This window comes from Pezoporus flaviventris, unplaced genomic scaffold (genome assembly GCF_033815535.1).
Source record: "Pezoporus flaviventris isolate CSIRO_AGI_PZ_B2104156 unplaced genomic scaffold, CSIRO_AGI_Pfla_v1 ptg000299l, whole genome shotgun sequence".
Lineage (NCBI taxonomy): Eukaryota > Metazoa > Chordata > Aves > Psittaciformes > Psittacidae > Pezoporus > Pezoporus flaviventris.
In genome coordinates, this window is record NW_026892846.1 from 170,881 (window position 1) to 181,560 (window position 10,680).

Consider the following 10,680-nt stretch of genomic DNA (forward strand, 5'->3'; position numbering starts at 1 on the left):
TCTTCTTTTTGTCCAGTTCTTATTAGTGTTAAGCCACTTTGCTGTATTTCTGAACAGTTCCTTGCCATTTCTAGCCTGTTTTAAGCTTTTCTTAGCTCTTTCTAAACTGGCTTGGCCTATTTCTAACTCTTTTTTGCCCAATTCTAACTTTTTTTAAGCCGTTTTGGCCTTTTCCAAACCTTTTTTGTCCTGTTCTTACCAATCTCTTGCCATTTCTAACCCGTTTTTGCCCTTGCCTATGTGGACCGGCTCCTGGCCGTGTGCTGTCTGTGCAGGTGTCCAGCAGGCCCCTTCCTCTTCTTGCTTTACTTATGTCTTTTTAGGGTTCGATTTCAGAACTCTCTGGTAGGCACATGGTACCCCAACTTACTGTTTTAACTACAGCAGCAGTTTGCAGCGGCTTAGTTTCATAGGTTCTACAAAGGTAGGGAAGCAGTTGTGCAAGCCTGGTGTTAACAGTCCTCGCAAGGTCTCTATGTATCAGGAGGTGATGGAATGCTTCCATGTGGTTGTGGTATTGTGGCAAGTATCCTTTAGGACTTAAGTACTCCACAGCAGTAGAGGGGAGTGTCTCAAACCAGTTCTTAAGGCTCCTGAGTTACGTGCTTAATGAGTTATATGCTGAGTTAGGTACTGCTTAATTTGGGGCACGGAAAGTAAGTGATTACATGAGTTAGATGCTGTAGTTGGGAGAACTAGTGCCTGGGTTTAGACCCAGTTAAGGGAGAAGGACTTAAATGGCAGCGAAATTTAGTAAGAATCCAGCTGTGCTGAAACTTGGCACCACATGTAGCACCCTGAACTATCCAATCACGGTGTGCTTAGTCTGCATGCACTTGTACCGATCTTGCTTCTCTATAGATGTGATGTTGTAGCTGACTAGTCTGGCAGTAATGCGTGTTTGGGTTTTGCTTACCTGACGTGCTGAGGGCAAAACGCTTCACTCGTCAAGGTTTCAAACAACCCCAGCATGGTCTTTGCACTCTTCAGAAGCACTCATTGGAGCTTGACTGTTTCTTAACAGGCGTGTGGCATTGTTACGAGCATCTCGAAGGAATACCTTGGGTCTGACCTCACTGTTTCTGATGCTGGATTCCAGAGAGACTTCAGAGTGTACCTGCAGCCGAGGCAAACGTGGGTCGCAGTGAGTAAGTGCCCTTTCAACTTGGTATCTGTTAATAGATATTCAGGAGGTTCAGTCGCTGTCTTGCTCCAGTTTCTGCCTTGGTAAATCTCCTCCTCTGCATATGCTGCTCACAGAAGGAAGCACAATTCTCTTTATGCTTTTTCTGCAAGGCTGCCAGTGTCTGTGTAAGGGGCCATAATGCGGTCGCAGTAGTGATGAGAGTGAAAAAGGCTGGTGTTACTAGCAATCTGCTTGCTCTGTAGCAATTTCTTGCTATTTCTAACCCATTTTTGCCTTTTCCTAACTTGGTTTAACCCATTTTTGGCAATTTCTAACCCTTTTTTGCCCATTTCTAACCAATTTCAAGGGGTTTTTTTGGCTATTTCTAAACAACTCATGGACATTTCTATTTCATATTTGCCCTTTTCTTACCGGTTTTAAGCCTCTTTTTGCTATTGATAAAAATTGGGAATTTCGAACCCATTTTATGTCTTTTTATTTTGCTATTTCTAAACAGTTGATGGCCACTTATATCTTACTTTTGATCGCTTCTTACCCTTTTTAAGTCTTTTTTTTGGCTATTTCTGAACAGTTCCTTGCCATTTCTAGCCTCTTTTAAGCTTTGCTTAGCTCTTTCTAAACTGCCTTGGCCTATTTCTAACTGTTTTTTTGCCCAATTCTAAGTCTTTTTAAGCCACTTTGGCCATTCCCAAACCATTTCCGTCCAGTTCTTGCCACTTCTAATCCTTTGTTGCCCTATCCTGCTTACCTTTGAAACATTTTTATCCATTTCTAACCCATTTTATCTGCTTTGTGCTCTTTCTAAACAATTGTTGGTCATTCCTATCTTTTTTTTGCCCATTTCTTACCAGGCTTAAGCCATTTTGGGCTATTACTGAACAGTTCCTTGCCATTTCTAGCCGCTTTTAAGCTTTTCTTAGCTCTTTCTAAGCTGGTTTGGCCCATTTCTAACCCGTTTTTGCCCAATTCTAAGTCTTTTTAAGCCCTTTTGGCCGTTTCCAAGCCGGTTTTGTCCTGTTCTTACCAATCTCTTTCCGTTTCTAACCCCTTTTTGCCCTTTCCCCACTTGGTTTAAACCATTTTTGGCCCTTTCTCACCCATTTGAAGTCTTTTGGCTATTTCTGAACAATTGCTGGTCAGTCCTATCTTATTTTTGCCCATTTCTTACCAGTTTTAAGACTCTTTTGGCTGTTTTTAACCCATTTTTCCCCATTGCTAACCTATTTTAAGTCTTTTTTTTTTTTGCTATTTCTAAACAATTGATGGCCTGTTCAATCTTCTTTTTGTCCAGTTCTTATTAGTTGTAAGCCACTTTGCTGTATTTCTGAACAGTTCCTTGCCATTTCTAGCCTATTTTAAGTTTTTCTTAGCTATTTCTAAACTGTCTTGAGCTATTTCCAACCCTTTTTTTGCCCAGTTCTAAGTCTTTTTAAGCCACTTTGGCCATTCCCAAGCCATTTCCGTCCAGTTCTTGCCACTTCTAACCCATTTTTGCCCTCTCCTGACTACCTTTGAAACATATGTATCCCTTTCTAACCCATTTTATCTCGGTTGTGCTATTTCTAAACAATTGCTGATCATTCCTATCTTATTTTGGCCTATTTCTTGCCAGGCTTAAGCCATTCTGGGCTATTTCTGAACAGTTCCGTGCCATTTCTAGCCTGTTTTCAGCTTCTCTTACCTATTTCTAAACTGGCTTGGCCTATTTCCAACCCCTATTGCTCAATTGCAAGTCTTTTTCAGCCTTTATGGCCAATTTTATACCATTTTTGTCCTGTTCTTACCAATCTCTTGCCCTTTCTAACCCCTTTTTGCCCTTTCCCCACTTGGTTTAAACCATTTTTGGCCCTTTCTACCCATTTGAAGTCTTTTGGCTATTTCTGAACAATTGCTGGTCAGTCCTATCTTATTTTCTCCCATTTCTTACCGGTTTTAAGACTCTTTTGGCTGTTTTAAACCCATTTTTTGCCCATTTCTAACCCATTTCAAGGATTTTTTTTGGCTATTTCTAAACAACTCATGGACATTTCTATTTCATATTTGACCTTTTCTTACCGGTTTTAAGCCTCTTTTTGCTATTGATAAAAATTGGGAATTTCGAACCCATTTTATGTCTTTTTATTTTGCTATTTCTAAACAGTTGATGGCCACTTATATCTTACTTTTGATCGCTTCTTACCCTTTTTAAGTCTTTTTTTTGGCTATTTCTGAACAGTTCCTTGCCATTTCTAGCCTATTTTAAGCTTTGCTTAGCTCTTTCTAAACTGCCTTAGCCTATTTCTAACTGTTTTTTTTGCCCAATTCTAAGTCTTTTTAAGCCACTTTGGCCATTCCCAAACCATTTCCGTCCAGTTCTTGCCACTTCTAATCCTTTGTTGCCCTATCCTGCTTACCTTTGAAACATTTTTATCCATTTCTAACCCATTTTATCTGCTTTGTGCTCTTTCTAAACAATTGTTGGTCATTCCTGTCTTTCTTTTGCCCATTTCTTACCAGGCTTAAGCCATTTTGGGCTATTTCTGAACAGTTCCTTGCCATTTCTAGCCTCTTTTAAGCTTTTCTTAGCTCTTTCTAAGCTGGTTTGGCCTATTTCTGACCCTTTTTTGCCCAATTCTAAGTCTTTTTAAGCCCTTTTGGCCGTTTCCAAGCCGGTTCTGTCCTGTTCTTACCAATCTCTTTCCGTTTCTAACCCCTTTTTGCCCTTTCCCAACTTGGTTTAAACCATTTTTGGCCCTTTCTCACCCGTTTGAAGTCTTTTGGCTATTTCTGAACAATTGCTGGTCTGTCCTATCTTATTTTTGCCCATTTCTTACCAGTTTTAAGACTCTTGGCTGTTTCGAACCCATTTTTCCCATTGCTAACCTATTTTAATTCTTTTTTTTTGGCTGTTTTTAAACAATTGATTGTCCTTTCTATCTTCTTTTGCCTGTTTCTGATTAGTTGTAAGCCATTTTGCTCTATTTCTGCACAGTTCTTTGCCATTTCTAGCCTATTTTAAGCTTTTCTTAGCTATTTCTAAACTGTCTTGGCCTATTTCCAACCCTTTCTTTGCCCAGTTCTAAGTCTTTTTAAGCCACTTTGGCCATTCCCAAACCATTTCCGTCCAGTGCTTGCCACTTCTAACCCATTTTTGCCCTCTCCTGACTACCTTTGAAACATTTGTATCCCTTTCTAACCCATTTTATCTCGGTTGTGCTATTTCTAAACAATTGCTGATCATTCCTATCTTATTTTGGCCTATTTCTTGCCAGGCTTAAGCCATTCTGGGCTATTTCTGAACAGTTCCATGCCATTTCTAGCCTGTTTTCAGCTTCTCTTACCTATTTCTAAACTGGCTTGGCCTATTTCCACCCCCTTTTGCTCAATTCTAAGTCTTTTTCAGCCTTTATGGCCAATTTTATACTATTTTTGTCCTGTTCTTACCAATCTCTTGCCATTTCTAACCCCTTTTTGCCCTTTCCCGACTTGGTTTAAACCATTTTTGGCCCTTTCTACCCATTTGAAGTCTTTTGGCTATTTCTGAACAATTGCTGGTCATTCCTATCTTATTTTCTCCCATTTCTTACCAGTTTTAAGACTCTTTTGGCTGTTTTTAACCCATTTTTTCCCATTGCTAACCCATTTTAAGTCTTTTTTTTTTGGCTATTTCTAAACAATTGATGGCCTGTTCGATCTTCTTTTTGTCCAGTTCTTATTAGTTGTAAGCCACTTTGCTGTATTTCTGAACAGTTCCTTGCCATTTCTAGCCTATTTTAAGTTTTTCTTAGCTATTTCTAAACTGTCTTGAGCTATTTCCAACCCTTTTTTTGCCCAGTTCTATGTCTTTTTAAGCCACTTTGGCCCTTCCCAAACCATTTCCGTCCAGTTCTTGCCACTTCTAACCCATTTTTGCCCTCTCCTGACTACCTTTGAAACATATGTATCCCTTTCTAACCCATTTTATCTCGGTTGTGCTATTTCTAAACAATTGCTGATCATTCCTATCTTATTTTGGCCTATTTCTTGCCAGGCTTAAGCCATTCTGGGCTATTTCTGAACAGTTCCATGCCATTTCTAGCCTGTTTTCAGCTTCTCTTACCTATTTCTAAACTGGCTTGGCCTATTTCCAACCCCTTTTGCTCAATTCTAAGTCTTTTTCAGCCTTTATGGCCAATTTTATACCATTTTTGTCCTGTTCTTACCAATCTCTTGCCATTTCTAACCCCTTTTTGCCCTTTCCCGACTTGGTTTAAACCATTTTTGGCCCTTTCTACCCATTTGAAGTCTTTTGGTTATTTCTGAACAATTGCTGGTCAGTCCTATCTTACTTTTGCCCATTTCTTACCGGTTTTAAGACTCTTTTAGCTGTTTTTAACCCATTTTTTCCCATTGCTAACCCATTTTAAGTTTTTTCTTTTGGCTATTTCTAAACAATTGATGGCCTGTTCGATCTTCTTTTTGTCCAGTTCTTATTAGTGTTAAGCCACTTTGCTGTATTTCTGAACAGTTCCTTGCCATTTCTAGCCTGTTTTAAGCTTTTCTTAGCTCTTTCTAAACTGGCTTGGCCTATTTCTAACTCTTTTTTGCCCAATTCTAACTTTTTTTAAGCCGTTTTGGCCTTTTCCAAACCTTTTTTGTCCTGTTCTTACCAATCTCTTGCCATTTCTAACCCGTTTTTGCCCTTGCCTATGTGGACCGGCTCCTGGCCGTGTGCTGTCTGTGCAGGTGTCCAGCAGGCCCCTTCCTCTTCTTGCTTTACTTATGTCTTTTTAGGGTTCGATTTCAGAACTCTCTGGTAGGCACATGGTACCCCAACTTACTGTTTTAACTACAGCAGCAGTTTGCAGCGGCTTAGTTTCATAGGTTCTACAAAGGTAGGGAAGCAGTTGTGCAAGCCTGGTGTTAACAGTCCTCGCAAGGTCTCTATGTATCAGGAGGTGATGGAATGCTTCCATGTGGTTGTGGTATTGTGGCAAGTATCCTTTAGGACTTAAGTACTCCACAGCAGTAGAGGGGAGTGTCTCAAACCAGTTCTTAAGGCTCCTGAGTTACGTGCTTAATGAGTTATATGCTGAGTTAGGTACTGCTTAATTTGGGGCACGGAAAGTAAGTGATTACATGAGTTAGATGCTGTAGTTGGGAGAACTAGTGCCTGGGTTTAGACCCAGTTAAGGGAGAAGGACTTAAATGGCAGCGAAATTTAGTAAGAATCCAGCTGTGCTGAAACTTGGCACCACATGTAGCACCCTGAACTATCCAATCACGGTGTGCTTAGTCTGCATGCACTTGTACCGATCTTGCTTCTCTATAGATGTGATGTTGTAGCTGACTAGTCTGGCAGTAATGCGTGTTTGGGTTTTGCTTACCTGACGTGCTGAGGGCAAAACGCTTCACTCGTCAAGGTTTCAAACAACCCCAGCATGGTCTTTGCACTCTTCAGAAGCACTCATTGGAGCTTGACTGTTTCTTAACAGGCGTGTGGCATTGTTACGAGCATCTCGAAGGAATACCTTGGGTCTGACCTCACTGTTTCTGATGCTGGATTCCAGAGAGACTTCAGAGTGTACCTGCAGCCGAGGCAAACGTGGGTCGCAGTGAGTAAGTGCCCTTTCAACTTGGTATCTGTTAATAGATATTCAGGAGGTTCAGTCGCTGTCTTGCTCCAGTTTCTGCCTTGGTAAATCTCCTCCTCTGCATATGCTGCTCACAGAAGGAAGCACAATTCTCTTTATGCTTTTTCTGCAAGGCTGCCAGTGTCTGTGTAAGGGGCCATAATGCGGTCGCAGTAGTGATGAGAGTGAAAAAGGCTGGTGTTACTAGCAATCTGCTTGCTCTGTAGCAATTTCTTGCTATTTCTAACCCATTTTTGCCTTTTCCTAACTTGGTTTAACCCATTTTTGGCAATTTCTAACCCTTTTTTGCCCATTTCTAACCAATTTCAAGGGGTTTTTTTGGCTATTTCTAAACAACTCATGGACATTTCTATTTCATATTTGCCCTTTTCTTACCGGTTTTAAGCCTCTTTTTGCTATTGATAAAAATTGGGAATTTCGAACCCATTTTATGTCTTTTTATTTTGCTATTTCTAAACAGTTGATGGCCACTTATATCTTACTTTTGATCGCTTCTTACCCTTTTTAAGTCTTTTTTTTGGCTATTTCTGAACAGTTCCTTGCCATTTCTAGCCTCTTTTAAGCTTTGCTTAGCTCTTTCTAAACTGCCTTGGCCTATTTCTAACTGTTTTTTTGCCCAATTCTAAGTCTTTTTAAGCCACTTTGGCCATTCCCAAACCATTTCCGTCCAGTTCTTGCCACTTCTAATCCTTTGTTGCCCTATCCTGCTTACCTTTGAAACATTTTTATCCATTTCTAACCCATTTTATCTGCTTTGTGCTCTTTCTAAACAATTGTTGGTCATTCCTATCTTTTTTTTGCCCATTTCTTACCAGGCTTAAGCCATTTTGGGCTATTACTGAACAGTTCCTTGCCATTTCTAGCCGCTTTTAAGCTTTTCTTAGCTCTTTCTAAGCTGGTTTGGCCCATTTCTAACCCGTTTTTGCCCAATTCTAAGTCTTTTTAAGCCCTTTTGGCCGTTTCCAAGCCGGTTTTGTCCTGTTCTTACCAATCTCTTTCCGTTTCTAACCCCTTTTTGCCCTTTCCCCACTTGGTTTAAACCATTTTTGGCCCTTTCTCACCCATTTGAAGTCTTTTGGCTATTTCTGAACAATTGCTGGTCAGTCCTATCTTATTTTTGCCCATTTCTTACCAGTTTTAAGACTCTTTTGGCTGTTTTTAACCCATTTTTCCCCATTGCTAACCTATTTTAAGTCTTTTTTTTTTTTGCTATTTCTAAACAATTGATGGCCTGTTCAATCTTCTTTTTGTCCAGTTCTTATTAGTTGTAAGCCACTTTGCTGTATTTCTGAACAGTTCCTTGCCATTTCTAGCCTATTTTAAGTTTTTCTTAGCTATTTCTAAACTGTCTTGAGCTATTTCCAACCCTTTTTTTGCCCAGTTCTAAGTCTTTTTAAGCCACTTTGGCCATTCCCAAGCCATTTCCGTCCAGTTCTTGCCACTTCTAACCCATTTTTGCCCTCTCCTGACTACCTTTGAAACATATGTATCCCTTTCTAACCCATTTTATCTCGGTTGTGCTATTTCTAAACAATTGCTGATCATTCCTATCTTATTTTGGCCTATTTCTTGCCAGGCTTAAGCCATTCTGGGCTATTTCTGAACAGTTCCGTGCCATTTCTAGCCTGTTTTCAGCTTCTCTTACCTATTTCTAAACTGGCTTGGCCTATTTCCAACCCCTATTGCTCAATTGCAAGTCTTTTTCAGCCTTTATGGCCAATTTTATACCATTTTTGTCCTGTTCTTACCAATCTCTTGCCCTTTCTAACCCCTTTTTGCCCTTTCCCCACTTGGTTTAAACCATTTTTGGCCCTTTCTACCCATTTGAAGTCTTTTGGCTATTTCTGAACAATTGCTGGTCAGTCCTATCTTATTTTCTCCCATTTCTTACCGGTTTTAAGACTCTTTTGGCTGTTTTAAACCCATTTTTTGCCCATTTCTAACCCATTTCAAGGATTTTTTTTGGCTATTTCTAAACAACTCATGGACATTTCTATTTCATATTTGACCTTTTCTTACCGGTTTTAAGCCTCTTTTTGCTATTGATAAAAATTGGGAATTTCGAACCCATTTTATGTCTTTTTATTTTGCTATTTCTAAACAGTTGATGGCCACTTATATCTTACTTTTGATCGCTTCTTACCCTTTTTAAGTCTTTTTTTTGGCTATTTCTGAACAGTTCCTTGCCATTTCTAGCCTATTTTAAGCTTTGCTTAGCTCTTTCTAAACTGCCTTAGCCTATTTCTAACTGTTTTTTTTGCCCAATTCTAAGTCTTTTTAAGCCACTTTGGCCATTCCCAAACCATTTCCGTCCAGTTCTTGCCACTTCTAATCCTTTGTTGCCCTATCCTGCTTACCTTTGAAACATTTTTATCCATTTCTAACCCATTTTATCTGCTTTGTGCTCTTTCTAAACAATTGTTGGTCATTCCTGTCTTTCTTTTGCCCATTTCTTACCAGGCTTAAGCCATTTTGGGCTATTTCTGAACAGTTCCTTGCCATTTCTAGCCTCTTTTAAGCTTTTCTTAGCTCTTTCTAAGCTGGTTTGGCCTATTTCTGACCCTTTTTTGCCCAATTCTAAGTCTTTTTAAGCCCTTTTGGCCGTTTCCAAGCCGGTTCTGTCCTGTTCTTACCAATCTCTTTCCGTTTCTAACCCCTTTTTGCCCTTTCCCAACTTGGTTTAAACCATTTTTGGCCCTTTCTCACCCGTTTGAAGTCTTTTGGCTATTTCTGAACAATTGCTGGTCTGTCCTATCTTATTTTTGCCCATTTCTTACCAGTTTTAAGACTCTTGGCTGTTTCGAACCCATTTTTCCCATTGCTAACCTATTTTAATTCTTTTTTTTTGGCTGTTTTTAAACAATTGATTGTCCTTTCTATCTTCTTTTGCCTGTTTCTGATTAGTTGTAAGCCATTTTGCTCTATTTCTGCACAGTTCTTTGCCATTTCTAGCCTATTTTAAGCTTTTCTTAGCTATTTCTAAACTGTCTTGGCCTATTTCCAACCCTTTCTTTGCCCAGTTCTAAGTCTTTTTAAGCCACTTTGGCCATTCCCAAACCATTTCCGTCCAGTGCTTGCCACTTCTAACCCATTTTTGCCCTCTCCTGACTACCTTTGAAACATTTGTATCCCTTTCTAACCCATTTTATCTCGGTTGTGCTATTTCTAAACAATTGCTGATCATTCCTATCTTATTTTGGCCTATTTCTTGCCAGGCTTAAGCCATTCTGGGCTATTTCTGAACAGTTCCATGCCATTTCTAGCCTGTTTTCAGCTTCTCTTACCTATTTCTAAACTGGCTTGGCCTATTTCCACCCCCTTTTGCTCAATTCTAAGTCTTTTTCAGCCTTTATGGCCAATTTTATACTATTTTTGTCCTGTTCTTACCAATCTCTTGCCATTTCTAACCCCTTTTTGCCCTTTCCCGACTTGGTTTAAACCATTTTTGGCCCTTTCTACCCATTTGAAGTCTTTTGGCTATTTCTGAACAATTGCTGGTCATTCCTATCTTATTTTCTCCCATTTCTTACCAGTTTTAAGACTCTTTTGGCTGTTTTTAACCCATTTTTTCCCATTGCTAACCCATTTTAAGTCTTTTTTTTTTGGCTATTTCTAAACAATTGATGGCCTGTTCGATCTTCTTTTTGTCCAGTTCTTATTAGTTGTAAGCCACTTTGCTGTATTTCTGAACAGTTCCTTGCCATTTCTAGCCTATTTTAAGTTTTTCTTAGCTATTTCTAAACTGTCTTGAGCTATTTCCAACCCTTTTTTTGCCCAGTTCTATGTCTTTTTAAGCCACTTTGGCCCTTCCCAAACCATTTCCGTCCAGTTCTTGCCACTTCTAACCCATTTTTGCCCTCTCCTGACTACCTTTGAAACATATGTATCCCTTTCTAACCCATTTTATCTCGGTTGTGCTAT